The sequence below is a fragment of the Canis lupus genome, chromosome 29 (genome assembly GCF_003254725.2).
Source record: "Canis lupus dingo isolate Sandy chromosome 29, ASM325472v2, whole genome shotgun sequence".
NCBI lineage: Eukaryota > Metazoa > Chordata > Mammalia > Carnivora > Canidae > Canis > Canis lupus.
This window is the reverse complement of record NC_064271.1, coordinates 36472530-36497893: the sequence shown is the minus strand read 5'-3', so window position 1 is coordinate 36497893 and position 25364 is coordinate 36472530. Positions and strand designations below refer to the sequence as shown.

The window sequence follows — 25364 nt, the reverse complement described above, 5'->3', positions numbered from 1 at the left end:
CTCCAAAAAAATTACTCCAAGGAGGTCCACATCAAGACACATAGTAATTAAAATGGCAAAAAGCAGTTATAAAGGGAAAAAATGTAAAAACAGCAAGAGAAAAGCAGATACTTACACGCAAGGGAAATCTCATAAAGCTATCAGTGGATTAGCAAAAATATTGCAGGCCTGAATAGTGTGGCGTGGTAACATTCAAAGTGCTGAAAAGCAGATCTGCAACCAAGACTACTCTATCCAGCTATCATTCAAAATAGAAGGGGAGATAAAGAGTTTCTGAGACAAAAATGAAAGTCGTTCATGACCACCAAACCGGCCCTATGAGAAACAGTAGACTCTGAGTGAAAAGGAAAGACTGTAACTCAGAGTATGAAAAGTGGGAAACATGGAAGAAGTAAAAATAACTATTTCTGTGAAAACCAGACAAGCGATTCATAAAATGAAAGAATGTAAAATATGACACCATTTACCTAAAACAGGGGGAGAGGAGTAAAGAATAGGTTTAAACTTAAGCAACCATTAACTTCATATGGACTGCTATATGCAAAGGATGTTTATACAAACTTAATGGTAACCACAAATTAAAACAAAGTAATAGATACACAGAGAATAAAGAAAAGGGAATCCAGGTGTATCATTAAACAAAGCCAGCAAACCATGAAAGAAAGCAAGAGAAGAAAGGAACAGAGAAAAACTACAAAAACAACCACAAAACAAGTAACGAAATGGCAATAAATACATATCTATCAATAATTACTCTGATTGGCTCAGGCAGGTAAACATCCAACTCTTGATTTTGGCTCAGGTCATGATCTCAGGATCAAGCCCCACGCTGGGCTCTGCATTGAGCATGAAGCCGCCTTCAGATTCTCTTTCTCCTTCTCACTCTGCCCCTTCCCTCTCTCACTTTCCCACTCTCAAAAAAAAAAAAAATTACATTGAATATAAATGGATTAAAAGCTCCAATCAAAACACATGGGGTGACAGAGTGGATTAAAAAAAAAGATCCATCTATAGGCTACCGACAAGAGATTTGTTTCAGACGTAAAGACACCTGGAGACTGAAAGTGAGGAGATGTAAATGGATGTGAAAGGAAAGCAAATGGATGTGAAAAAGAAAGCCAGGGTAGAAATATTTATATCAGACAGACTTTAAAACAAAGATGGTAACAAGAAGGACACTATGTAATCAATAAACAAGACAATCACACAAAAAGATATAACAATTTCAAATATTTATGCAGCCAATACAGGAGCACCCCAGTACATAAAACAATTAATAATAAAGTAACTAATTGATAGTAACAAAATAATAATAGGGGACTTTAACACCCTACTTACAGCAATGAACAGATCATTTTAACACAAAATCAACAAGGGAACAGTGGCTTTGAATAACACGGTGGACCAGATAGACTTAACAGATACATTCAGAACATTCTATCTTAAAACAACAAAATACATATTCTTTTCATGTTTACGTAGAAAATTCTCCAGAATAGACCACAAGGCACAGACAAGCTGGAACAAATTCAAAAAAGATCAAACTCATACCATGCATCATTGCTGACCACATGCTATGGAAAATCAATCTCAAGAAATCAACATCTCAACCTCAAGAAACAATATCAAGAAAAAAACTGGAAAGACCACAAATACATGAAAGCTAATTACATGCTACTAAACAATTCAGGAGTCAACCAAGAAATCCAACAAGAAATCAAAAATTACATGGAAACAAGTGGATATGAAAATACAATAGTCCAAATAAAAAAAAATACAATAGTCCAAAAATCTTTGGGATGCAGTAAAAGTGGTTCCAAGGGAAGTTTATAGCAACACAGGCTTACCTCGAGAAACAGGACGCTGGGATCAAGACATGAGCCAAAGGCAGACATTTAACTGACTGAGCCACCCAGGCACCACAAATTGGTGAATTTTATGGTATTTTATACTTCAAGTTATTAGCACATCTGTATTTTTAATGTTCTAAAAACAACTATGTGCTTATTTTTAATTAGGTATTTGGACTTAAAAATGCATGCATATTACCATGTCCATAAATATTCATTTGCAATATAATTTTTAATGGCTAAATGGTATTTTTCCATTATATTCATCATTTATTCATTCAATTCCATACTGTTGGACATTTGGTTTATAACAAATATTAGAAACTATTACATGAGGAAGATCCCTTACAAATATACTAAATTCTTTCTTTAAGCAAATTTCTAGGAGTTGAATTATCAAGCATTTGTAGTCTTCAACAGATATCACCAAACCCACCCTCCAACACGTAAAGTCCCATTATTGTGTTTGAGAGTGTTCATTTTTCTGTGTTTGTGAATAATGGACATTACTAAACTTTTTGATTGAGAAGTATATATTTTGGTTTCAATTTAATTTATATTGCCCATTGTTAAGCTTGAATATTCATAGAATATAATTTACAGTATGTGTATTATACACACGTGGGGAGAAAGAGAGGAAAGCTCCTTTGCATTTGTAAGTAGATAATTCAATTCATTCCTTTTCTATATATATCTCAATAGTGATATGTTTTGTACCAGAACAATCTAGGAAATTTCAAGAAATAAGCAACTTGGCATGCTAGAAATGAAATGGGCTTTAAAATCAGAGACTCAAATAAAATCTTAAAAAAAAAAAAAATAGGGGCAGCCCCGGTGGCTCGGCAGTTTAGCACCTGTCTTCAGCCCATGGCTTGATCCTGGAGACCCAGGATCGAGTCCCATGTCGGGCTCCCTGGATGGAGCCTGCTTCTCCCTCTGCCTGTGCCCCCCCCCCACCCTTCTCTGTGTGTGTGTCTCTCATGAATAAATAAATAAATAAAATCTTTAAAAAATAAAATAAAATAAAAATAAAATCAGAGGCTCCAGTTTCTTATTCTTAAGAGAATCAATAGGAGAGTCACATGAGCAAGGCTGCATAGTAAGAAGCTCTGAACCTTCCTTCCTTCCCCTTGCAGAGACAATGATTTAGCAACATGTCACAGACAAATCCAAAAACTACTCACAAGTCTCCTGCACTTTGGGCAAACATGAAACCAGGCTCACTGCAGCCAGATTTCTGGACGCCTTCTCGTCAGAGACCTCAGCCCAGCACAGCACCAACTGGATCAGGATTAGCTACAGGTTTTCTCACTGGAGAGAAGGGATTGGTTTGTGTGTCTAGCAACACAACTTTTCCACGAGGACTCCCCCAAAGGCCTGGCTTCTGTCTTGCCAGCCCTGGAGCTCTCACAGCCCTGGCACAATCTAGCCACCTGCTGAAAACTGAAATGGTGGTTTGGGCTGGTAAATGCCATAAATCCTCCCCGATGCTCAGCACAGATTGAGAAGATGGAAATTCCAGCTCTCAGCCTCCACCCATAGGGGGAAAGAGTTGTTCCCTTCATCTAGCACTAAAACGTCTCCAGGGCTGCTCAAAATAGTTATTCGAGTTGAAATAAAGGAATACTAAATAGCAACTTTATAGCATTAGAAACTCATTAATAAAGGTAGATATAGAATCCAGAATGCTGCATTACTATAACGGTGATAGGTAAGTCACTTTTAATTCCAGCATAAAAGTTAAAAGTATTAAAATGTAACTGTAACTAAAAATACATTAAAAGATACACCGTATGAATGCATATAAATTGTGACAGTAACAACATGTGGGTGGGAGAGAAGTTAAAGTGTAGAGTTTTGGTGTGTGATTAAACTTATCTATTTAAAACAGTCTGCTATAATTATAAGACATTTTATGTAAGCCCTAAGGTATCCATAAAAATTATACCCATAAAAGTCACACAAAGAAAAAGCAAGCAAGCAAACCCTATCAATACCAAAAAGTCAAAAAAAAAAAAAAAAAAAAAAAAAAAAAAATACCAAAAAGTCAACAAAATATAAGGGAAGACAGCAAGAGGAAAAGACAGACAAAGGACTAAGGCTAAAAGAAAATAACAAAATGGCAATCTTTCCCTATTACTGATTGCTTTAAACACAAATGGAGTCAACTCTCCAATAAAAACACATCCATTCAGCCTGAATGGACGAAACAAAGCAAAACATACAAGATGTTCTCTACAAGACATTCATTTCAGTTTTAAGGACACACAGAGCCTGAAAGTGAGAAGGTGGAAAAATATATTACGGACAAGTGGTAACCAAAAGAGAGCAGGAGTGGGTACACGTACACCACGCAAAATAAACTAAGTCAAAACCCCTCAGGAGACAAAGGATATTACAGAAGGACAAAACAACCAATCCACCGGAAAGAAATAATGGTTATAAATGTATATACATGCAATATCAGATCACCTAACTATAAGATGCAAACACTGACAAAACTTAAAAACAGACAAAAATACCAGGACACTTTAATAACCCACTTTCTAAATGGACAGAAGACTCACACAGAAGATCAATAAGGAACCAGAAGATCCGGACCACATTATAGATCAAATGGTCGTAACAGACATATGCAGAACATTCCATCTAACAGAAGAATGCTAAAGTTTATTTAAGCGATGAGAGACATTACTGTTCTTCTGTTGAAGGCGGAGGGTACACCCTCTGATTCTGGGAATATACCTTCTTTTTGCCACATGCTATTTTCCACAGGACCCAGAATTAATTAAGCCTTTAGTACAGATCATATGTTGGAACACAAAGGAAATTTTCATTTCAAAAAGACTGAAATCACATCAACCTTTTTAACCACAATGGTGGAAAATGAGAAATTAATAACAGGAGGAAAACTGGAAGACTCATAAATATGTGGAACTTAACACACTCCCAAATAACCAATGGGCCAAAGTAGAAACAACAAAAAAATAGGATTCCCAAAAATGGACATACAACTTACCAAAACTTATGGAATGTAAAAAAGCAGTACAAAGAGGAAAATTTGTTGCTAGAAACGCCTACATAGATGACAGATCTCAAATAAATAACCTAACTTTATACCTCAAAGAGCTAGAAAAAGAAAAAAAAAACAAGCTATGCTTAAATTTAGCAGAAGATAATAAAAATTAGAGCAGAAATACATGAAATAAAGGATAGCAAAATAACAGAAAAATTAACAAAACTCAGAATTGATTTTTTTTTTTTAAATTCATGAGAGACACAGAGAGAGAGGCAGGGACACAGGCAGAAGAAGCAGGCTCCATGCAGGGAGCCCAATGTGGGACTCAATCCTGGGTCTCCAGGATCAGACCCTGGGCTGAAGGCTGGACTAAACCGCTGAGCCACCCGGGCTGCCCAGAATTGATTTTTTTAAAAGAAATAAATTGACATTTGACTAGATGAGAGAGAGAGAGAGAGAGAACTAAAATATAAAACCAGAAACAAAGAAGAGACACAATGGATGCCAGAGAAATATAAAGGATCCTAAGAGACTACTATGAACAAGTATATTCCAAAAAATTGGATAACCTAGGAAAAAATGGATAAATTTCTAGAAACATACAACCTACTGTGAATAATCATGATGAAACAGAAAATCTGAACAGGTCTATAACTAATATGGAGATTGAATCAGTCATCAAACACCCCCAACAGACACAGGTTCAGATGGCTTCATGGTGAATGCTACCAAACATTTAAAGAAGAATTAACACCAAGACTTCTTAAACTCTTCCAGAGATAGAACACTAATGAACACTCCCAATTTATCATACGCCATGACTAAGTGGGATTTATCCCTTGAATGAAAGGATGGCTTAATAGGATAATCAATTAATATATCACATTACAGAATAAAGGATAAAAATCACATGATAATCTCAATATATGCAGAAAAAAATTGAGTAAATTCAATACACTTCCATGATAAAAACTCTCAACAAACTAGCAATGCAAGAAAAGTACTTCACAACATAATAAAGGTCATACTTGAGAATCCCACAGCTGACATACTTATTGTGAAAAACGAAAAGCTTTTCCAAGATCAGGAACTAGGCAAGAATGCCCAATCTTGCCATTTCTACTCAGCATAGTACTGGAAGTTCTAACGAGACCAATTAAGGCAGAAAAAGAAAATAACAGACATCCAAACCAGAAAGAAAGAAGAAACACTGCCTCTGTTTGAACACAATACGGTCATCTATATTAAAAGCCCTAAAAAACTACCATAAAAAAGAAACCATTAGAACGAATAAGTACATTTCATAAAACTGTAGGATACAAAAACAACATATAAATAACAGTTGCATTTCTATATACTAACAAACTATCTGGAAAGATAGTTTAAGAAAGAAAATTTAAGAAAAGATTATTAAGAAAATAATCCCTTTTAAAATATTATCAAAGAGAATAAAATACCTAAGTCATAAACTTAATAAAATACTTAGTCATAAATTTCACCAAGGAGGTGAAAACTATAAAATAACTGATTAAAGAGAGTAAAGCAGTTACAAATAAATGCAAGGATATCCTCTGTTCCTGGGCCAGAAGATTTAATATTAAAATATCCATCCTACCTAAAATGATCTGTAGATTTAATGTAATCTCTTATCAAAAGCCCAAGGACATTTTTTTTTTTACAGAAATGAATTCTATAATTCATATGGAATGACAAGAGGCCCTGAATAGCCAAAGCAATGTGGAGTAAGGACAACAAAGGCAGAGGCATCAGACCCTATGAATTAAAAATATACTTAAGATTTACAGTACTCACAGAAATCAACTCAAAATAGTTTTAAAAGCTTAAATATAAGACCTGAAACTGTAAAACTCCCAGAAGAAAACACAGGATAAATGTTCCATAATCCTGATCTTGACAATGATTTTTCTTTAGATGTGACATCAAAAACACAGGCAACAGAGATCCCTGGGTGGCGCAGCGGTTTGGTGCCTGCCTTTGGCCCAGGGCGTGATCCCGGAGACCCGGGTTCGAATCCTACATCGGGCTCCCGGTGCATGGAGCCTGCTTCTCCCTCTGCCTGTGTCTCTGTCTCTCTCTCTCTCTGTAACTATCATAAATAAATAAAAATTAAAAAAAAAAACACAGGCAACAAAAACAAAAATGTGGAAGTGGGACCTTATCAAATAAAAAGTTTCTGTATACTGAAGAAAACAGCAATGGGAAGGGAGAAAATACTTACACCGCACATATCTGATAAAGGGTAAATCTCTAAAGCTTGTAAGGATAACAGCAAAAACCTTATAACCCAATTTAAAAACGAGCTAAAGACTTTAATAAATATTTCTGCAAAGTTGACACATCAAAAACCAAGAGGTAAATGAAAAAAAAAATGCTCAATGTCATTAAATATCAGAGAATTGCAAATCAAAACTACCATATTGCCTGAGGATGATTGTTATTTAAAAAAAAATCAACCCAGGGGAACCTGGGTGGCTCAGTGGTTGTGCATCTGCCTTTGGCTCAGGTCATGATCCTAGAGAGTCCTGGGATCGAGTTTCACGTTAGGATCCTCACAAGGAGCCTGCTTCTCCCTCTGCCTGTGTCTCTGCCTCTCTCTTTGTGCATCTCATAAATAAAATCTTTAAAACAAGAAAAACAAAATCCAAAGACACTAAGTGTTGGCAAAGAAGTGGAGAGATTGGAACCTTTGTATACTGTTGGTGGGAATGCAAACTGATGTATCAAGGCAACTAGTATGGAGGTTTCCCCCCAAATTAAACAGAACTACCAAACTACGAAAAGATCTCACTTTTCAGTACTTAGTCAAAAGATTTGAAATCATGATGCTGAAGAGCTACCTGCACTCCCATGTTCATTGTAGCACTATTCACAACAGCCAAGGGATGGAAACAACCTAAATATCCGCAGGTAGACGACTGGATAAAGAAAATGTGGGCTGACAGTGGAATATTATTCAGCCTTAAATTTAAAAAAGAGGAACTGTAACATGTGATAACGCAGATGAACCTTGAGAATATTTTGGTAAGAGCAATATGCCAGTCGTGGAAAGATAAAGACTGCATAATTCCATTTATATGAAGTATCTAAAATAGTCAAATTCAAAGAATCAGAGCGGAACAAGGGTTGCCAAGGGCTGGTGGGGAGGGGGAAATGGAGAGACAGTAATCAACAGGCTCTAAGTTTCAAGTTAAGCAAGATGAATAAGCCGCGGAGATCTGCTGTGCAGTGTTGTACCTATAGTCAATAATAATATAAGGTACATTTAAAGGTTTAAAAGGACTGATTTCATGTTAAGTGTTCTTACCACGGTAAAATACACATAAATAAGTATGAAAATAATAAAGTTTGAGAACCCCGAACAAAGGAAACCTTTCCAAACCTCTATGTTCAAGTGATTTTCACCACATAAGTGTCTTTTTCTTCTTTAAACAAAAGCTTTATTTTCAAGCTCATGGATTAATCTTTACTTGGAAGAAAAGGGAAAGGATAAAATATGTAAAGGAGTACCTTTTATTTGCTGAATATCCCTTTGTAAATATAACTGTGAGGGTGCATTAAAGAAGGAAATAAAATATACCACCTGCTTTTACAGCTGTACAGATTAAAAAGCTTTCATTCAACACTCAGGTAACATGAACACACACAAAACATAAAGAGTGCAAATAAGGTTTTCGCCAAACACTAAATACACATAAAGCTTGCTAAATGGGGAACATTCTCAACCTCCATTAAATATACAGGACTACTAAAAAGTCTCGCTTTGAATGAGAGATATCTAATAACGATAACAGGGTATCGTCGGTTGTGGTGGAAAACAATATTCGGGATCAAAAAAATCACTAAATTTCATGAGCAATCAGAAAATCATTCAAAGACAATACATTACAGAGCTGGAAGGGATCACTGAATCTAAATTCCTCCTTTCTGAAATGGGGTCCACACACAAGAAGTATAGCTTGCTCCAGGTCACAGAACTCTTCTAGACTAGACGAGAATACAGGTGTCCCTTTCCTTCTGCCTCCCATCAAAAAGTGTTTAAAACACACACAAAAAAGGCCCCTTGATCGTTCCTGGGTCCGTGTTAAGCTTCTCTGGAGAGAAACAGCAGGTGCCAGCCTCATGAGGCCATGAGGGACAGAGGCTCTTGATTATAACACTGTGCCCCTAAGAGCACTGCTGGAAGGAAACCTTTTCAGAACAAAAAAATAAGCAATTAAAGAAGAGGACATATATCATCTAAATTGCAGCTGTATTTCTCTTTAAGCAGACAGTAGCAAAAAGAGCATAATTTCTTGATCAGAGACACTTAGATCACATTGGCCTCAGAAGGTTTTTTTTCTGAAACATTCACAGCCTCCAGGTAAAGATTTATAGAAGCCTATCCTGCAATTAGTATCTCTAGGCTGACAGTTATTTAATTTATAATTTCCTATTCCTCTTTCATATTTGATAGGTTTTTTTGTGTGTGTGTTCCGTACTGAATCCCTCAAAAACTTTAATACTGAAATGTAAAATTAAGATTCTAGGAGAAATAAATATGTTATAGCCTCAGTACTCATCAATCTGTCATCGCTGAAATAAAACCAAATATTCAGAATGATTAAAGTACATTTATACGACTAAAAAAAAAAAACCCAAGAAATTGATGGAGCATAATTAATTCACTTATTATATAAACAACAAAAAGCAGATTTCAAGTAGGTACTTTGAGCTCCAGGCCTGGAGTAGTATAAAAAATGAAAAGACTAAGACGGTGATAAAAAACTCTGACAGAAATCTTGATTATTTCTTAACAAAAGGATTCATTTTAATCAGAAGCTTAGGTTTTGCTCCTTTGCCATGGCAACAGATGTAAAATCCTGTACCTGGAAGGTTACAACGATAATCTGCATTATGCTCACCAGAGGCACTAAACTGTGTTAACAGTTTAGTGATTGGACTGGAAGGAACTAATTGGAGTATTTCTACCCTGTTTCAAATAATATATATATATTTTTTGAGGCTGTGATTCTAGAGAAGACAGTCTTGGCCATTAACTCACAGTAGGACTTTAGGTAAGTCCATTAACTCACCTGTGTTTTTTCCCCCTCAAATCTATGAAGTGGGAACACTAGTCTCAGCTTTCATCCCAGAAACGGGCTAGGTCTGTTGGTCACTGACTCATCTAATGCTGAATGCAAAGAAAAGAACCATTTTTTTACTTTTTTTTTTTTTTTTTTAGACAGGTGGAAGAAATTCTCCCATGCGTGCTCTACCCTCCTGCTATAGGACCTCAAAAAAAGTTAAGGTGGGGAGCCGCAGAACACACAGGGTCATGGTCATTCTGCTCCATGCATCCTGACCTTCGCCCGATCCATGACTGTTCCCACTTCAACACGGGAGGACTGAGGTCAGCTGCTTCACTGTGGAGCCACTATTTTCTCATTGAAATGAAGAAAACGACTCTATAATTAAAAAGTGGAAAGACGAAGTTAAACTCTTCAAGAAAAGCAGGGGAAAGTTTTTATTCCTTCTGATGCACCTCATTAGCTACTAGTAGGAGCTCAGAAATCCTGGGGCCCCATCCTCGTCCTCTCAGCAGGCCTTCAACCACCTTTTGCTAAGGTATCAGATAACAAAGATGTTATTAAGTCTTTTTCTTCCCAGTGACATTTGCTTTAAAAAAAACTTGTAAACACCGGAGAGTCTTAAAGAATGAAAAACCTTTGAGACTTAAAAGAAATGGGTATTTAAAGATGAATTTTTCAAGAATTCTCAAATCCTTGTCCATGTTCTGAAGCCACACTTATGGGGCAGGCACGGAGGCGCCCCAAGAACCAGCTGATGGGGTGTGCTTAAGTGACAGCCTGCTGGACCTGGGGGGCCCCTCAAGTGCTCCTGCTGAGGCCATTCTCTCCAGGTTACTCCCAGCCCCTGACGGAGCACAGGGAAGGTTCAAGAGCTGGGCCCCTTCCCCTTCCCAAGATGTGGGCTCCCAGCTGGTCTGGCTGGGACTTTCTTGGCACTTCTTGCCGGGCTTTCCTGTCTTTGTCTAGGTGACAGATCTGCATCGCCCTGTGAAGGTTCTTCCCGCAACCCCGGCTTCCTCTTCCCTCTTCCCTTCATGGGGAATCTCTTGAAATCCTAATTCCATCTTGGCATCTGCTGTCCACGAACTAGCGAGGACTCAGTACCCCATAAATATTTGTTATGCCGGATGAAGAAGTCTCAGGATGAACCAAGTGAACTCTTAGAGGAGGTGAAGAGATAGGTGAGGACCTAGATCTTAGGCGCTAACGTATCACTTGGCAGGTGCTCGATCATGAGTGTCTTGGGACAGTTGGGCTAAAAGAGGACTTAGGTTAATGTATGCTCAGTGGCTGGTTTTGTATTAAATGCTCAGTAAATAGTAGGTATCCCTATTAACAAGAATTACGATGGATTCCGAGTGAAAAAGTCAGCTGGGAAGGAGACACTGACGTCATGGATGACACAAAGAACCAGGCAAGAGAGCAGGTCAGATCGTGGTCCAAGCAATGCTCTGGGCTCAGCCACTGGGTACAGCTGGGAATGCCCTGGAGCTGCTACTTCTATTGAAGCTTTAAGGCTTTCCAGGAAATGTTCAGCTCTAGGTGGCCCCAAATACTGATTTTGAAGAAAATTTTGAACAAAAATCAAAAATTTGATTTTTCAGGGTTTTACAGGTCCCTAAGTGGTTAATATAATGTCTGACTTCAGTGAAGTTGGGGGACTAGCAGTAACAATCCATTAGGGCTACTGCTCCAGGTCTAAAGACAAGGCTATGTTTTCAATTTGGATTTGGGGCCCCAAGTGGAGAAGGATGGAAGAGGGGTGAGAACAGACAGGATATTGGGGTGAGACCCTGAATCCTTCCTATCTGAACTTATTCTCAAAGAGAAGTCCCAGGTTTGATTAAAGAGGCTTTCTAGGTGTCGGACAGCATGTTGAAGCCTCACTCTTTACCTCCTGAAAAACAGTAGAGGTCATAACTAGGGGCGCCCCTACAGACTACTACAGAGGATACAGGGCCTGCAAGGAAACAACCACCTCATCCTATAGCAACAGTGATTTAAAAAGGAATTATTTTACACCAACTGATTATTCTCAAAGCCATCTAAATCATCGGTCAGCGCGGACTTTCAGAGGGCAGCTCCAGATCCCTCAGTAAATTGAGCCTACAAGTGAGAGCGTTCACTACATGCACTGTACTTGCCACAAACCTAATTAGTTAAGTCACATACGAGTGTCATTTTTGAGAGGTTAATAAATCCATCCATCCTCTCCCCCGAGTACCAGGGGTCAACTTTCATTTGTCTATGCCTGATGTGAGCTGCTGCTTTTTGAAATGCAATGAACTTTCCGAAGAATTGGTAGGTTTTCTTTTTTCTTTTAAGCATAAGATAGAATTACATTTCGGCCTTACTGAAGCATACACTCTGATAACCCGAACATAATTAGAAGATCTGTTACACCCGACCAGGTATTTAGCCATCTTAATTCAATCTGTTAGTGAAAATACGGGAGTCAGATCTGTTTTATTCATAATTTTGGGCAGCCCGGGTGGCTCAGCGGTTTAGTGCCGTCTTCAGCCCAGGGTGTGATACTGGAGTCCTGGGATCGAGTCTCCCTGCATGGAGCCTGCTTCTCCCTCTGCCTGTGTCTCTGCCTCTCTCTCTCTCTCTGTGGTTCATGAATAAATAAATAAAATCTTTTTTAAAAATTCATAATTTTTCAGGACCTAGAAAGGTCATACCTGATACCTACACACACATAAAATACATTCATCATATGCATAACACCCCCGGCAGAGGTTGAGGCAATGCTCTGTAATGACTATATTCATATTATTGCAATTGAACCCTGAATATTAAAATTGGTTTTGTAGGGACTCCTGGGGGCCTCAGTGGTTGAGCATCTGCCTTTGGTTCAGGTCGTGACCCCGGGGTCCTGGGATCGATTCCTGCATCGGGCTCCCTTGCAGGGAGCCTGCTTCTCCCTCTACCTGTGTCTCTGCCTCCCTGTCTCTCTCATGAATAAATGAATAAATAAAATCTTAAAAAAAAAAAGTAAATAAACCTGGTTTTGTTAACCAAATGGACTGCGGCACCAAGCTGCCCAGACAACAAGGACACCGAGGCATTCAGTTTCTAGAACTTTCTGGATGTCAGAGTTGCAGATCAGAGGTGGGCGTGCAGTGCTCTCGCATCCTAACCGCTCCCGCGTCCATCTCCGCAAGATCTGCGGGCACAGGTGGCACCGGGCTGCCCGGGTTCGGCTTGAGGCGGCAGCCGGAGCTTCCAGCCTCGCGGGCTCCTCGCTAACCCTACGGCGGCTCCTGTGGGGCGGGGGGCGGCCCGGGGCACCTGCGGAGGGCAGGGGGGGCGGCGGCCGGGGGCACCTGCGGAGGGAGGGGGGCGGCACGTGGGCACCTGCGGAGGGCGGGGGGCGGCCCGGGGCACCTGCGGAGGGCGGCCCGGGACACCTGCGGAGGGCGGGGGGGGGGGGGGGGCAGCACGTGGGCACCTGCGGCGGGTGGTGGGCAGCTCGGGACACCTGCGGAGGGCAGGGGGCAGCCCGGGGCACCTGCGGAGGGCGGGGGGCGGCTCGGGGGTACCTGCGGAGGGCGGGGGGCGGCACGTGGGCACCTGCGGCGGGTGGTGGGCAGCCCGGGGCACCTGCGGAGGGTGGTGGGCGTCCCGGGGCACCTGCGGAGGGTGGGGGGCGGCCCGGGACACCTGCGGAGGGTGGGGGGTGGCCCGGGGCACCTGCGGAGGGCGGTGGGCGGCCCGGGGCACCTGCGGAGGGTGGGGGGCGGCCCGGGGCACCTGCGGAGGGCGGCCCGGGACACCTGCGGAGGGCGGGGGGGGGGCAGCACGTGGGCACCTGCGGCGGGTGGTGGGCAGCTCGGGACACCTGCGGAGGGCAGGGGGCAGCCCGGGGCACCTGCGGAGGGCGGGGGGCGGCCCGGGGGCACCTGCGGTGGGCGGGGGGCGGCACGTGGGCACCTGCGGAGGTGGGGGGGCAGCCCGGGGCACCTGCGGAGGGCGGGGGGGGGGGGCAGCACGTGGGCACCTGCGGCGGGTGGTGGGCAGCTCGGGACACCTGCGGAGGGCAGGGGGCAGCCCGGGGCACCTGCGGAGGGCGGGGGGCGGCTCGGGGGCACCTGCGGAGGGCGGGGGGCGGCACGTGGGCACCTGCGGCGGGTGGTGGGCAGCCCGGGGCACCTGCGGAGGGTGGTGGGCGGCCCGGGGCACCTGCGGAGGGTGGGGGGCGGCCCGGGCACCTGCGGAGGGTGGGGGGCGGCCCGGGACACCTGCGGAGGGTGGGGGGCGGCCCGGGGCACCTGCGGAGGGCGGCACCGGGGCACCTGCAGAGGGCGGGGGGGCGGCCCAGCCACCTGCGGAGGGCGGCCTGGGGGCACCTGCGGCGGGTGGGGGGCGGCCAGGGACACCTGCGGAGGGCGGGGGGGCGGCACGGGACACCTGCGGTTCCTGCTCTTCTGAAGTGGGCTTCCTCGGTGTTGCCCCCCCCCCCCCCCATCTCCGCAGGCTCCGAGGCCCTGGCTGTGCTCCGGGGCCGCCTACAGGTGGGCGGGCAGGCTCCGCAGCTCCCGGGGCTCCACGGGCGGCAGGAGGGCAGGTTCTGCCTAAGACCATCCGTTTTGATCCTATTAAGGAGGCGGGGGCTGCCCAGGAGCCGGGTCTCCCTGACAGTTGTTCCTCTGTATCCTTACGGATTAACTTCTGTTGGGTTTTGCTCATTCGGTCATTGCCTGACAGGTGCACCTCCATCCAACCAGGTCTCTGCCCCTGAGGGCAGTGGGGTGCATGGCCCCGAGGTAGCAGGTACCCCTAGGTACTCACCAGACCGCAGCTCCCCCCACAAACAGGCCCGTTGGCTTCAACTCTTCATCGGGGGCTTATAAGGCGGTGCAGGGGGTAGCCTTAGGATGAAGTGGAGTTTCATGAAGCTGAAGTTAAGGGGATCAGAACACCCAACTTCTACTTGATTATTTCATTGGAGGATCCACACCCCAAAATTTTACTTAGATTATCTGTCAGCTGTTCCACCTTGTAGAAACAAAATGTTTGGGTCATCGTTCTAAGAAATAATCCCTAGCTCCATAAAGTCCCAGACCGCACGCTTAGCAATATTTTCCAATAAATGAATAAAGACTAAAAGTTGGGGAAGACCCTGGAAGTGACCCTAACTAGTCTCTCTTGACTCCCTACAGTGTGCCACACGTAGCGACAGACACCCCGTATGTGTCACCTTACTTGGTGCCGCCCGCACCCTTGGGAGGGAAGTACAGTTATTCACATCCTGCAAACGAAGAACCAGCAGCACAGAGGGTCACCCGGGCACACACCAGCAAGTAGCAGAGCTGGGATGCAGGTACATATTACCTGGTTCCAAAAATTGGTCTTTCCAGAGACATCTCTGCAGGTATCCTGACTTATATAGTTTGGGGGGGGGGGACCGTTTTCCACTTGTTACTGTATCAGGGTGACCCATGCAGAACTCAGAGACAGAAATAACAAGGAAATAAAAGTAGGTTTCCCTTTTTCCCGGTATGATGTATTTTCCTTCCCTACTGAGAGAATCAGGCTGTAGGTATCAAGAGCAATATTAAAAATACTTTAAAAATAATAAATAAAAATTAAAAAATAAAAAATAAAAATATTAACGTGGGGGGCAGTCCGGGTGGCTCAGCAGTTTAGTGCCCGCCTTCAGCCCAGGGTGGGATCCTGGGGACCCAGGATCAAGTCCCGCGTCAGGTTCCCTGCATGGAGCCTGCTTCTCCCTCTGCCTGTGTCTCTGCCTCTCATGAATAAATAAATAAAATCTTTTAAAAAAATATTAACGTGGGGGGAAAGTGCGTGGAACTATTAAAAACCTACGTAAACGCTATCAATTCAATTTATAGGCTATTTTGTGCTATGTCTTTTTTCTTCCTTGCTCTTTAGATTATTACCATGAAAATGAGGCTTCTGTTTCTAAGAAACTCTAAAAATATTTCTCACCTGCACCTACCATGTTCTGCCACATTATAATCTTGGTTACAGTTCTAAAAATGTCAGAACAGAAGATCGTGAACTGAAGATGTGTCACAGACAAACACATTTGAAAGACAAGTTTGACATAGTGGACTGAGGGGGAAAAATATTCCAACTGTGAGAAAACTTGATCATGACCTACAGCCTAAAAAAAAAAACTCATGCTTTATAAAATACAAAATTGTACGAGCACCATGATTAAAACTGCTGATTCCTGGGATCCCTGGGTGGCTCAGTGGTTCGGTGTCTGCCTTTGGTCCAGGGTGTGATCCTGGAGACCCAGGACTCAAGTCCGTTGGGCTCCCTGCGTGGAGCCTGCTTCTCCCTCTGCCTGTGTCTCTGCCTCTCTCTCTCTCTCTCTCTGTGTCTCTCATAAATAAATAAAATCTTTTAAAAAAAGAAAACTGCTGATTCCTGTTTTCTAGGGCTCCCTAGTTGGCTACAAGGTACACCTGCTTGCCGGGCAACCGGACTTCCTCTGGCACAAGTGGAATCCAGGGTGGGCAGTCCTCATTCCAGGAGTTGGTAAATTCAGAAAGCGTATGCTGCTGCCCTAGACAAGGAATCATTCCAAATTTCAGAGACAGTCTTCGGTGGGAATTCCACACACCTGTTCTCTCCTTGCCTCCTCTTAGTCCCTTGTAATGGACTGTGACTTTGGCCAACTTGTCCAAAACTGGACCGCCGGCACCAAGCCCCTCTCTTCTTTCAGATGACTCATGCTCAGCAGTAATCTGCAGCATATCCTTCCCTCTCCTGTAAACTAATATATAGTAAAAACACATTTGCTGAGTAGCTTCAGTGGCCCCAGCACCATAAGATACTTCAAGACACTGGGGTGATAAAGTGAGAACTGATAGTGGCCATCAGTGGGGACACATGAGGTGCTTTGAGAGCAGTTGACTCCCCTTGGAAGCATGAGGAAGGAGGCTTCCCAGGGGAAGCGACATTTAAGCAGAGTCCTGTAGCATCACCAGGAATATTACAGGACCAGCCAGATGAAAACCAAGCAGGTAACTGGAGCTCTGAGAAAGAACCTGGGAAGGTCAAAGGAATTCATCCACTCAGAAGGACCACTGCATAGCAAAGTCCAAATGGGGTAGAGACTGCGAGGGATTCAGAGAACTGTAAATGGCTAAGCGTGGCTGGGACAAAATCACCCAGCACTGGCAGGAGGTGGGACTAGAGACATGAGCAGGGGTAGCTGATGGGCAAGGAGAGCCCAGTTTTTGGTGTTATGTGTTCTGGGCAAAGCATCTGGACTTTCTTCCTGAGGGCAATAGGGAGCCATTGTAAGGTTTTAGCCATTTAGGTTTTAGAACAGGGGAAGTCTTATTTTGAAGGAAATATGTCTCATCCTGTAGGGTGGAGTGAGATGGACAGACGACACTGGAAGCAGAAAAATTCACCCTGTGTCTGTGGCAAAGAATCCTAGTGAGAATCATGGCGGTTATGCCTCACAAGGCCCAGAGAGGAGTGGAAAGAGGAGAGAGAGGATGATGGATGGGAGCAATATTAAAGAGAGAAAATTGCTGGAACAGATGAATGATTCAACCATGGGGGATGAGTGTGTCCTCTTCAGATCTTTGTTGCCTTCCAAATGGCCCTTTTATTGAGGTGATAGTCACATAGGTGATTTTTCATTTATAAGGTTTATTGTCATAATATTTTGACTATTGTATATATTACAAAAAATTTGATAGATGGCATCTTAGTGATTTAATTTTCTTAAAAGCTAGAAATCATGAGGATAAATGTCTCCTAGAATAGCTATGGTTCATATATGACTGAATCATAAGGTAAATCAAGATACATCTCTCTCTCACACACAAGCAAGATAACACCTGCGAGTTAACCCTCCACCTACCATGATTTCATTTAATGCTGATTTTCAGATGTAGAAAAATGACCTGATTATGTGAAGAAGAGTGATATTCTACATATTTTGATATTCTTGAGAAAAACAAAGAAAAATCTTTACATATTTTCTAAACATTTTGCCTAATTGTGGTTTTGTTTGTTGTTGAAAACCAAAAATTCTTGGCCTTTATCCACTACTCCTGGATCACATAAAAATATACTCCACTAGGGAAACACAGCGCTGGCAATGCTGGCTTTGTTTAACTCATTTTGACTGATAATAACGAAAAAAGAATTAGATCAAGAATGGCATTTTTAAAAATGAGCAAAGTTCTTAGTTCCACTATACATTTTCTTAATGTGGAATAAGTAATGCTGTTAAAAACAGTGGAACTTCCTAGAATTCATAAAAAAATGACTTAGATTCACATACACATAAATATGCATAAAACATGCATAACTTCTCTTTCAAGGAATAAAGATCAATATTATGACTGAAGTCAACATTATCCTAACTTTTGAGGTCATAGTTGGGAAATTAAAAAAAAAAATGTATAAGTAAGAGCTCACTGAATTGACCCACAGGTGACCAACTCCATTCTGTCAAATTTTCAGTGTCCCTCAGCTGCTGCATGATTGAATTCTAAATTTCCCAGCCAATTTGCCTTTCAGCCTGAATACCCACCGGCATCCAAAGAAGCTTTATGCTTCCCAAACACTGTGTTCCCCAAATTTGCATGAAAATACATTGTGTTGCTCACATGTGCTAATGTTCACTCACTTTCCTGAGAGGGACTTCCATTCCCACTATATTCTAGAAATCTCTGCCCATTGACTTGCTTTCTAGCCTTTGAAGTTCAGTTTAAATGCCATTTACTCCTTGATAACTTTCCAGATTAGGAGGACAAAACAATGCTTCCCTGTTCTCTATTCTTACAGTGAGGAGTTTGAACCATTTCTATCCAATCTACTCCGAGCTCTGTGCTGCAGATAGTCCCGCATTACCCAATTCTGCTGGGGGGGGGGGGCGGGGGGGTGTCTCTTGAGACCAGTGTCTAAACCTTGTGCATTCTTTTCCATTTCCCAGCATGGCATTTCCACTGAGCCAGTGACTGAACCGAGCCTTTCCTAAGAGACATGGATTCGCAGTCATTTAAAAAACTGGATTTCTGAAAACTAGTATTTCCAAAGTACTTTTAAAAGGCTTGTTGTAGAAGAGTCATCTTTACTATTCACTCAAAAAAAATGTATTATCTCAGTATACGTGCTTCAGCTCTATGGGTGCCTATCTCCTTATGCATGTATTTGCATATGTGGCTTGAGGTTTCCTTCTAAAGGTAAAGCATAGTTGATTCTATTTTTCAGCATTCCTGATATTCAACTAACACAAGGAACGGACATGAAGGCCAGCTTTTAAAAATCAATTTGGTTTCTTTTAACGGAGGCAGATGTTAAGAGGGAAAATAAAGATTTCCTTCCACCATTCCACTGCACATGTGCACACACACAGTTAAAGGCTGGCTACTACTTACTGGTGGTTTTAAAGATAGGAACATATATTCTTTGATTCTTCCCTTGGAGAACTGGAGTTTAACTTTCCTCCCCCTGGGTGTGGGCTGGACCTTCTTCTAATGAACAGAATGTGATAGAAGTGATAGGATGTTACTGCCAAGATTGTATGATAATGTAGGATAATCTTAGTCTCTCGTTTTAGTTGGTTTCTTTGCCTACATCTCTTGGTCTCTCTTTGTGAGGACTTGCTCTGGAGAAAGCCAGTTGCCACGTATAGGAGCAGCCCTGTGGAAAGTTCCACGTGAGGAACTGAAGCTAACTGACCGAACATGCCAACAGCTGCTAGGAGGTATTCCTCAAGCACCTTCAGATGTCTGCAGTCCCAGCTCACAATTTGACTATAACCTCATGATAATCTGAGTCAGAATCACCCAGTTAAGCAACTCTTAAATTCCTGACCTTCACAAACTACATGAAATAACTGCTAATTTACGGGGAAATTTGTTACACAGCAGTAGATAACCATTGTGGCTAACAAGTCTAAAAATATTTTTTTTTTCCTTTTCTTTCCAACCAAACAAGGTTTTTGTTATCTTTTCAAGAAATTGGCTAGAAACTCTGATAGCTTCAAGCCTAGAAGGTCTAGGAAGGAACTTAGAGGGCATTAGCTTGAGGTTTTTGACCTTGAGCGAGTTACCTAAACTTTTTTGGCCTCAGTTTCTTTATATACTTACAGGAACAAAGCGGAACTTACCTAATAAAATATTAGTATAATAAGTATACAAAATATTAGTATGATAAGTATACTAAAATCTTAGTATAATAAGATACAAAAGTATTTAGTATAGTTTTTGGGAAGTGGTATTTGCTCAATAAATGCCAGCTATAGTATCATTACAATTTGGTTCAAAAAGAAAAGCTAAAAGGTTGCCCGAGGAGACATTCAATCTCACAGAGTAATACGGAGCCAATACCCAGTCAGCTACAGGTGTAATTACAGAAAACAATCTGCTTCCCATACCGCCAGAAGTCAGGCCACTTGCAGGGCAGCTGGTAGTCTTGAAAACTAAATATGATCCATAACAGAAATTCAAACTGCATTTTGTCCAAGTCCAAAGAAATCCCAGGAGTGTGTCACTTTTGAACCACACCAGCGATCACAGACCACACCACAAACGACAACCTCGTGGGGCTATGAGAGCTACAGACCGCGTGCCAGTACACAACCGTCAGATGGTTGACTAAATCCTTCCACAGGGGACAGACAAAAAAACAAGTGGCCAGGAGCTCTCTCGTCCTGAAGCCACATAGGAAACACAGGTGTAACACCACATTCATCTTGTTTTGTACATGCTACTCAAAAAAGGACTTGGGCAAAAATAAATAATCCTCAAATAACATTTAGTATTCCTTGTTGTGCAACAGCAAACAGAAAGAGAAAGAACGATGACATGATGATAATTGATGCCTGTCAGATCGAGAAATACAACACAGACCAATTTTTAGTCTCTCCCTCTGCACTTTTCCACTTCAGGCAAAAGAAATGAGGCTTTTCAGATTTGATTCTCATGACAGAAGAATCACATGCTATGCTGTGTATCCCCCTAGATATGTCTGCATGGAGGTCTCCTTCCCTTATTTAGCTTTGAACAAAGATCAGTCCTTTAGAGACAGGGCTATAGCCTCATGAAGACAACTGTAGTTCAGAACTTATCCTGAGGCCAAATAAACTAGCTTTTCTATTTAAATAGTGTATTTTGTACTTCGTTAGGCAGATACTTCACTCCCAATTTGTTAGAAATTAAGCATACCAGCCAGCAATCTAAGAAAGATGAATTTTAAAAAGATTTCCATAAGAAGATAAACAGCTATTCAAAACCATGGGTACATGACACACAATGCAATAATTTCTTACTATAACTTATTTCTGGTTGGGGTGGGAAAAGGGAGCGGGGTTGGGAGGATTATCTGAAAATAGAAAGTGATCCTGAAAAAAAAAGTATTTGTAGGGATCCCTGTGGATTCAGGGTTATATTGGAAATTTACCTGGGGTCTCTGACACCTATCTAGAAATTTGTTGGATTTTTTTTTTAAGTCTTGTCAAGATGATTTGCAGGATCACCCCTTGATTTTTTTACTCATTCAAGAAACAGTAAATAAGGTGAAAAGTGACAAACTGTAGGCAGTGTGACCTGACCCTGACCACTGATAAACCATAGCCTCTTCTGAACACGACTGAGGGCCTCTGACAGAACCAGTCCCCAACTACCCACTTACAAGGTCAAAGAAGGGCTGATACCTATAGGCCCTTCTCTCTTCCTTCTCTCTTAAAATCTGCCCCTTAAGTTGAGGCTCACTTAAGTCTCACCTCCTCCCTGACTTTTAGCTGATCACTAAAGTTAAACATTGATCTCTCATTTTTGAATGCCAAGTTTATTCACAGCCCGATGTACCCACCAGTAATTAAATACATTTTTAGTAACTCTATTATTCATTTTTTCCTCCTCTGATAAAAACGGAGAACCTGTTAATATATTACAAGTTTAAGTTTGTAGTATTTTGTGACAACTTTTAAAAAGTTTCAGTTGGTATTGTGGAAAATTATCTTGTTCCTCTAAGACATAAGGTTTTAAAGTGTAGAGTCACATTTATTACGGCCTTGCAGCAGTGAAGAATCGGAAATCTTACATAACAACAGGCATAAGGTGCACCTTCAAAGTTCAGATCAAAAAATGGGAGAAGGTGAGTCAGAAAGCTAAAGACTAAGTAGAGCGTTGGATTCTGCGGGAGACAGAGGGATGGCTTGGTTCTTCCAGTAAGTGGCAATGGATTTCAAAGCTAGAACCCATAATATCAGCAAAGGAAGATAAATAATATGTCACAGAGTAGCTACTTTAGATGGCAGCTAGCCCAGTTACCAAATTTATATACAAAAAAAAAAAAAAGAAAAAAATCACTTTCCATTATACCACCAATATTAAGTTAGGGATATGGAGAGGCGGGCCATTTATAAAACCAACAGAAATATAAAATATCTGTGAATTGATCTAACAAGATGTGTTTTGAAGCTAGATGAAGTATCATAAAAAGCTTAATGAGACCTAAAAGGAAGCTTGGATAAATGAAGGATGTATGCAGCTGCATGGGAAGGCATATTACCAAGATGGCAGTTCTCTTAAAATTTCAAACTTAATGTAAATCCATAAAAATTGCCAGAGAATTGGGAAGCAACTATAAAACTTATGTATAAATGGAACACAGAAAAAACAACTCTGTGGAAGAGAAGAACAGTGAGGGTAGATTTGCATTCTCATGCTTTCAATATACCCAAGTATTCAAAAATTAAGACAACATGTTAATAATACTAGACAATATAGTTTTATAAGTGGAACAGGACAATGAGCTTGGGCATAGGCTCAAGTAGTGAACAAATGAGAAATGTGGCATTTTAGTGAGCGGGATAAGAAAATGGAGAAATAGGGCAGCCTGCCTGCCTCAGCGGTTTAGCGCCGCCTTCAGCCCAGGGCGTGTTCCTGGGGTCCCGGGATCAAGTCCCACATCGGGCTCCCTGCATGGAGCCTGCTTCTCCCTCTGCCTGTGTCTCTGCCTCTCTCTCTCTCTGTGTCTCTCATGAATAAGTAAATGAAATTAAAAAAAAAAAAAAAGAAGAAAGAAAGAAAATGGAGAAATAGTGTGGGAATAGTGAGCTATTTTGGAAAAAAAAATCAGGTGGCTCCTATTTTGGCTACTTTCAGGTCCTTTATAAATCTACCCAGAGCTCAGAAGGCCACCAATATTTCTGCTTATTGATCTCCAGTACATTAGCCTTCCTTTTAAATAAAAGTTAAATATCTTTTAGTTGACATGGCAGGTAACGTCCTTTTTTAGTTAACATCGGTTCTTCTGATCACAACAGACTATGCATTTCAAAATGTATGAGCTTCCTTGCCTAGAAGTCTACTTATACACCATACATATTTTAGTGTTTAATTATTATTTTAGCATTTAGTTATCTGCTTCTATGATGTCTTTCATATATTCTTCACATATTACACAAAGCTCTGTTCATTTGCCTACAACAAAGTTAAAAATAACCATACAAGATAGAAGTCTCCAGCCTTTGCTGATCCACAACTAAACCCCGAGGAGCTCGATCGTTTCAAAGACCCCTTTTTTTTTGTGCCATGATACAACTTGGAATTGCATACTTGCAATATGTTCCATATGGGACCACATAAACCTTAAATTAAACATTTTCAAGTGAGAACTGGGTTTAAGTCTCACTCACTTTATGATAGTAACTCAACTAACTACTTTATGACTCGGTTTCCACATTTTTGAAATGAGTATATTTTTATTTGCCTGACATTCTTCACCAGGGGCTTATGAAGAATAAATGAAATAACGCGTATCGAAGGACACTGAAGTCTCCAAGGCACTATATACACTCTAGTTGGCATCAACTGTTATTCCTCATTCCTTTTTTGTTCAGAGCCACTCAAGCCCTAAGCTGTTGTCTGGTAACTTGGCTCAGGGAAGTCAGGTCAGCGGCCAAGAGTTTGGCAGGGTCCCAGCAATGGCTAGGAAGAAATACTGATGTGGTTGCCCGGAGGGTGCTGATCCAAGTCCCGAGAAGGACTCGGCTTCACTGTGAGCTGGGGTTCCTTATCCTCCTACCCACCAGCTGATGATCTTGCCTCAATCACCTGCACCATCGTCTGAGCCCTCCTAGTAAACCTCAAAGTGGTCTCTTCTCACCTCTAAATTGTCCCCTGAGTCATACTCACATGACCTGGGTCGGCTCTCTAACCTCCGTTTTGCCCTTTCCCTCTTCAGGCAGTGGTGGCAAGCTCCTCTGCCCAGGATTCCTTACTCTGAGTCAGCACATACGGCAGATTCCTTCAGGACGGAAAGGTGGGTCTTCTAGAGAACCAGGTCTCCCCCCACCAGGGAAGACTTAACACATCGGCCTCTCCAAGGGCCTGGGGTTCTTCTTTGCCTGCACTGAGCACAAGTCTGGTCAAGGCTGAAAGGAGGATCCTAAAGCACAGGCCTCACACGGGGCTTCCCTCTTACTGGGCCAAATTTGCAACCTCCAGATACTTTTCTCCTACTCCCCGTGGCTCTAGTCTCTACCTCCTCTTCCCCCAATACACTCACATAAAAGACACATCATTTCATTTTTTTTTTTAGACACATCATTTCAAATGGGATGTCAAATACACTTGTTTTCCTATGGTTAGCATGAAGTCCGAGAATATTTTTCATTTTCATGAATACGTAAAAGGATCGGTCTGCCTTCTATGAGCTATGAGGGCGTTGTCACTATTCCGCACATGGGACTATTTCAGCACCTACAGTTTTAAGTTTTTGTTTTTAATGATAAATTCTACATAAAACTGTAGTAATTAGTGATGGTTTCCCTAGACAGGAATTCCGAGACCTACTGCGATTTCTTCTTCACAGAAGAACACACACACACACACACACACACACACACACACACACACACACTGGCTTTTCTCAAAAATGAAAAAAAAAAAAAAGATGAGTTTTAACAAGTGAAAGGAATACAGAGCCCAGGGAGCCCAGATGCTAAATATAAGAGAAAGATGGGAAGATTAAAAAGAAGGTGTCTACGGATCCCAGATTTAGGAAGCAACGGAAAAACAGAAGCAACGATGCTAGGACTCAAGTCTATTTTTTTTTTATTTACTTTTTTTTTTCTTAAAACAATTGAAGATTATAGAATGTCCTTGTTTGAAAAATAACTTCCGGGTGAAAACTACAAAATATGTATACATTTTAATTTTGGATATTTTTTTCCAGCTTCCCTCGCCAAGGTGAAGTAATTATTCACACCCTAAGGGATTATTTTAAGAACGCTGCTCTTCACTTTCCTCAGGAACATTTCCTTGGTGAGCCTTACCAGTAAAGGCTGAAGGGAATCCAGAATTCCGTAGATGCTTATGTAAATGGCACAAGATGAATCTGAACTTCAGCATCAGAATTCTACATTTGTTTTGAGATCACGAGCACATTACA

The 25364-nt window shown here is 41.8% G+C and overlaps 1 protein-coding gene and 1 long non-coding RNA gene across 6 annotated transcripts in view; one reads left to right on the top strand and one right to left on the bottom strand.

The window, feature by feature from the left end:
- The window catches only part of NECAB1 (N-terminal EF-hand calcium binding protein 1), a 185123-nt gene that overhangs the window by 65794 nt on the left and 93965 nt on the right, over window positions 1-25364 (bottom strand). The gene's annotated exons all lie outside the window — the stretch shown is intronic.
- Window positions 13512-16165, top strand: LOC112650705 (uncharacterized). 5 transcript variants are annotated; one of them, XR_007406965.1, is made up of 4 exons: window positions 13552-13577; window positions 14439-14476; window positions 15125-15285; window positions 15858-16165. It is a non-coding gene; the product is annotated as an uncharacterized LOC112650705 (long non-coding RNA). The 5 variants fall into 5 exon arrangements; XR_007406964.1 differs by lacking the exon at window positions 13552-13577 and adding an exon at window positions 14101-14126; XR_004810455.2 differs by lacking the exons at window positions 13552-13577; window positions 14439-14476 and adding an exon at window positions 13512-13547.